Source organism: Mercenaria mercenaria, unplaced genomic scaffold, assembly GCF_021730395.1.
Source record: "Mercenaria mercenaria strain notata unplaced genomic scaffold, MADL_Memer_1 contig_4518, whole genome shotgun sequence".
NCBI classification, from domain to species: domain Eukaryota; kingdom Metazoa; phylum Mollusca; class Bivalvia; order Venerida; family Veneridae; genus Mercenaria; species Mercenaria mercenaria.
In genome coordinates this window covers 25142-30306 of record NW_026462752.1, presented here as the reverse complement: position 1 = coordinate 30306, position 5165 = coordinate 25142, and positions in this window count along the sequence as shown.

The following is a 5165-nucleotide window of genomic DNA, read 5'->3' as shown; positions in this document are numbered from 1 at the left end:
CAAGTAGGTTCTGTAAATATGTACTATTATGGGTGTATCTCTATCCGTTTTCCAGATATTGAGGTTAAAACCGGAATCATTCATCCGGAAACACCCGGCTTCGCGCCTTTATTATTAAAGATAACCTAGGTATCTAACCAAAGGTCTCGACGAGTACTATAAGTTTGTATACTCAAACCGGAAGTGAATTCAATCATGCGTAAAATTCACATTTTCTGCGAGTTTCTGGACTCGAACCTGGTCAAGTGAGGTATCGTTGGAAAGGTCTCCACAAGAAGATTAATAAAATACATACTTTGATCATTGTATTTCCAAAAGGAACCGAATAATAAGCCAAAATTACTCAAGCGTTAAAACCCTGCTAACTCCTTCATTATTGAACAAAAGCTAGGCATGTAAGGTATCTAACCAAAGGTCTCGGTAAGTACTATAAGGCAATAAACTTAAACCGGAAGTCAAATCACTCATGCAAGAAATACGTCAAAGTAAGCTTACCTGATCCTTACAGTTTGAGATCAAAAATGACAATGAACGAATTTACAGGGTGAAATATAATAAATAGAGCCAAACGAACGTTCTGATTAGTCAGTAAAGCTTATAGCAATGCTCTGATTGGCTAGCGATATGACGCATTCTGATTGGTCACGCAGGGATCACACGCATAAGTCATATATAAGTAGTATAAGTCAAAAGTAAATTTCACCATGGCGGAAGGTGTTACGAGCTACTGTATATACCAACAACTCCTCCTCCACACATCCTCCTCCACTACCTCCTCCTCCACTCTTCCTCCTCCTTCACCACTCCTCCTTTTCCTCCACTCCTCCTCCTCCTTTCCTCCTCTCCCCCTCCTCCTCCTCCACTCCTCCTCCTCCTTTTCCTCCTCTCCTCCTCCTCCACTCCTCCTCCTCCTCCTTCACTCCTCCTCCTCCTCCTCCACCACTCCTCCTCCTCCTCCTTTTCCTCCACTCCTCCTCCTCCTTTCCTCCTCTCCTCCTCATCCTCCTCCTCCTCCTTTTCCTTCACTCCTCCTTTTCCTCCACTCCTCCTCCTCTCCTCCTCCCCCACTCCTCCTCCTTCACTCCTCCTCCTCCACTCCTCCTCCTCCTCCTCTTCCTCCTCCCCTCCTCCTCCTCCACTCCTCCTCCTCTTCTTCCCCTCCTCCTCCTCCACTCCTCCCCCTCATCCTCTATTCCTCCTCCTTCTCCTCCTCCTCCTCCACTCCTCCTCCCCTCTTCCTCCTCCTCCTCCTCCTTCCCTCCTCCTCCTCCTCCTCTTCCTTCTTCTCTGCCCCCAAGAAAGCGTAAGAATGGCTAACAGAATAAAGCAGTGTCTTTTTGATAAAAGATACTTACATCGGTTTCACAAATACATCAGTGTCCTGTTTGCAATCAGTCTTTCTCTAGGATTGACAACATGCGGAGACATCAACGTTATGTCCACGGAAATGACGAAGCCACTGACAGTTTTCACCGCCATTACAAACATGGGACATCTCAAGAGAGACGACATTTCAACATCCATTTTCTATGGTCCTCCTCCTCCTTCACTCCTCCTCCTCCTCCACCACTCCTCCTCCACCTCCTTTTCCTCCACTCCTCCTTTCCTCCTCTCCTCCTCCTCCTTTTCCTCCACTCCTCCTCCTCCTCTCCTCCTCCCCCACTCCTCCTCCTTCACTCCTCCTCCTCCACTCCTCCTCTTCCTCCTCCCCTCCTCCTCCACTCCTCCTCCTCTTCTTCCCCTCCTCCTCCTCCACTCCTCCTCCTCCTCCTCTACTCCTCCTCCTTCTCCTCCTCCTCCTCCACTCCTCCTCCTCCTCCTCCTCCTCCTCCCCTTCTCCTCCCCTCTTCCTCCTCCTCCTCCTCCACCTTCCCTCCTCCTCCTCCTCCTCCACTCCTCCTCCTCTTTCTTCTTCTCTGCCCCCAAGAAAGCGTAAGAATGGCTAACAGAATAAAGCAGTGTCTTTTTGATAAAAGATACTTACATCGGTTTCACAAATGCATCAGTGTCCTGTTTGCAATCAGTCTTTCTCTAGGATTGACAACATGCGGAGACATCAACGTTATGTCCACGGAAATGACGAAGCCACTGACAGTTTTTCACCGCCATTACAAACATGGGACATCTCAAGAGAGACGACATTTCAACATCCATTTTCTATGGTCGTTTCAGGACCGAGTGGTAATGGAAAAACTGAATGGACAAGAAAACTGTTATCATCAAATCTTGTAAGACCTCAGCCTGAGCGTATCATATGGTGTTTTGGACAATGGCAACCATTGTATGATGAACTTCAGCGTGATATCCCCGGGGTCGAATTTGTACACGGTATTCCAGACTACCTAAACGATTCCCAATATATAAATGTCAATCAAAGGAACCTGCTGGTCTTTGACGACTTGATGACTGAAGCTAAATGCGATCAAAGAATTGCTGATCTCTTTACCAAGGGCAGTCACCACAGGAACATATCTGTCGTATATCTCACCCAAAATTTGTTCCCTCAAGGTAAAGCCTGCAGAGATATCGCTTTGAATACGCAGTATCTGGTGCTATTTAATAATCCTATTGATAGACAGCAAGTAGCTACATTGGCAAGAAGAATTTATCCTTCGTCTAGTAACATATTTATGAAACGGTTTGAACGAGCGTGTTGTGACCGTCTTATTTCCGACCTAGCAATATCAACCGCTTGGGCTACGGGTGTCACAAGTTTTACTACGGGGAGATCTTCCCCTTTTTGTTCTTGTTTCATTGCTTCCCTTTCTTGTATCTCTTTTAATTCAGCCATTTTTCTTCGATGTGCACCGCTACCTACTATGTAACGGCCCATATGATCAGGATATACATAACCATCCCTCAAGTCTTTGAAGTGTTGTATCCATTTTGCCGCGTCCGGTTTATCCGGTACCCATTTTTCTTGTTTATAATTGTACACTTCTATGGAACCCATTTTGGCATGGTGAAAGTAAAAGCACGCCAATCCTTCTTACATTCATCATCATCCGATTCTTGATCGTCATCACTTTCTTTATTATCCTCCATTGAATATTCTTCTTTGCTTTTATGATCGGGCCACAACTCATCAAATAGGTCTTTTCTAAGCGCAATGGCTTGCCGAATAGATTCTTTGACAGTCATGCCGTGCTGACTTCTTAGTTTCTTAGCCGACTGTAGAATCTGCTGCTGAGTAGGGTCATTTTGTAGCTCATAAAAGTCAATTAGAAATCGGGCATAATTTTGTCTCAGTCTCTTTCTTAATTGAGGTAATTCGTCATTAGCAGTGCGACGGAAAGCTTCTTCAAAAGTGAGCCCTTGTTCTGTATAGTTGTTAACTTTAGCTCTAAATTGTTCTTTAATAGATTGTCTGAGGGGATCCTGAAAACGCTTATCCCAAATCTCACGACGTGATCGCTCTTCTATCATCTCAACTTTTCTACGTTTACCGGGAGGTCCCTTGATCAAAGATCGTTTCTTTACAAAATTTGTGTCATTATTCCTATTTTCTGTTTCATCATCACTACCATCATCATCATCATGGTCATCATAATCCTCCTCCTCATCTTCATCCTTGTCATCATTTTTGTCAGATAAGTATCCTTCTCCATTGAAATAGTCTTCTCGTTTATATTCATCATCTGTTCGTTTTCTCTTTTTTTGGATTGTTCGCCTCGAAAATGTTATCACGTAAACGGTGTTGTTCTGGGGTGCTCGATTTTAAGTCTATTCGAATATTCCTTCATTACACGAATATTCGAATACTGTTTCACTATTCAAATATTCGGAAAAAATATGAGATCATGAAAAATAAATAAAAGCCAAATGAAAAAACAAAACTGTTCGTTTATCCAAAGAAGCATAAAATACATTTTTATAGCTCTTTGATTTATCTAATTTCCCCAAACCCACTTTCATTATGAATTCGCGCGAAAATAGCTTCTGCATTTGTCAGACGTGTGATTTGGTATATTGTACATCGCTATGGTGATGACAGTGTACCCTGTAGTTAATACCGCTAACTGCTTAGAAAATTTTAATTGTTACAAATTGATTTAAGTCCGTTAAAACGTGCCTTGTTTTCAGTAGATGCGAACCGCGTGTAATTAAAAATGATCAGACAGCACTTGAACTAATTACTCAGATTTCAATCAAAATCGATAAAATATGCAAAATCGATGAAAGAACAAGTCAAATGGGAAGATCTTTTTTACGTATATCGGACTAGATCTTTCTGATTGAAAGGACGAATAAATGGATTTCGTATGGTTAATTTTTTAAAATCAGTACTCAATTTTCAGACAAAGAGACGTAAAGTAAATGCAAATATTTCTTTTTCTTTATATTACCGTTATTAGTTTCCCCCATCCCGCAGTGAATCTACTCTCAAAATCTGCCGTTTTGAAATATTTCACGCGCTTATCCGATAAAAAGTCGTTTACGTGTACTATATGTGGAGAAACCCCACTTACGCGAGGGATACATCCCTGTAAGAAATAAATAAATCCTATATAAATTATATGTATATGAAGGCAAATAACAAATATTTTATACTCAGAAGGAGCCATCCCTAGTTATTTACTATCAAAATCTTACCAGGAGAAACAAGCCCCACAACTTACTTCGAATTTTGGCCCCTTTTGTAACTTAGAAAGTGTGGTTAAAATTTTCTATAAAGTCAGATATCTCTATTACTATCTAGCTTTGACTTGAAACACCAGGAGAAACAATTTCCATAACTCTGGTTATATATTTGATCGAGTTAATCCCCTTTTACTGGTAAAGCTCTAATTCAGTCAAGAACTGAGAAAAGTCTAGCGTGCTGTCTTACGGCACCTCTTGTTTATAATAAAACCAATATTCGTGAATATACAAGTCACGTTCTTATTTTAACACAATAAAACACAAATGTTTAATTTAGACTTGTTTTCACTAAGGGTTTGTTAAAAAACATGTGTTAAAATATGTTACTTCGTTCAGTTTATTAGATCTATACTGTTTTAACTTAATATTAGATTTATAAGATTTTACTAGATTACGTCAACTTTGTTTTATGAACACGCATGCACATAGTAAATAAGATACTGATAATTGCTCAATTCACAGCTTAGACTGGGAAGTGTATCCGTTGCGCGTACTTTTGATACGCATTTGCTCCGCCGACTTCC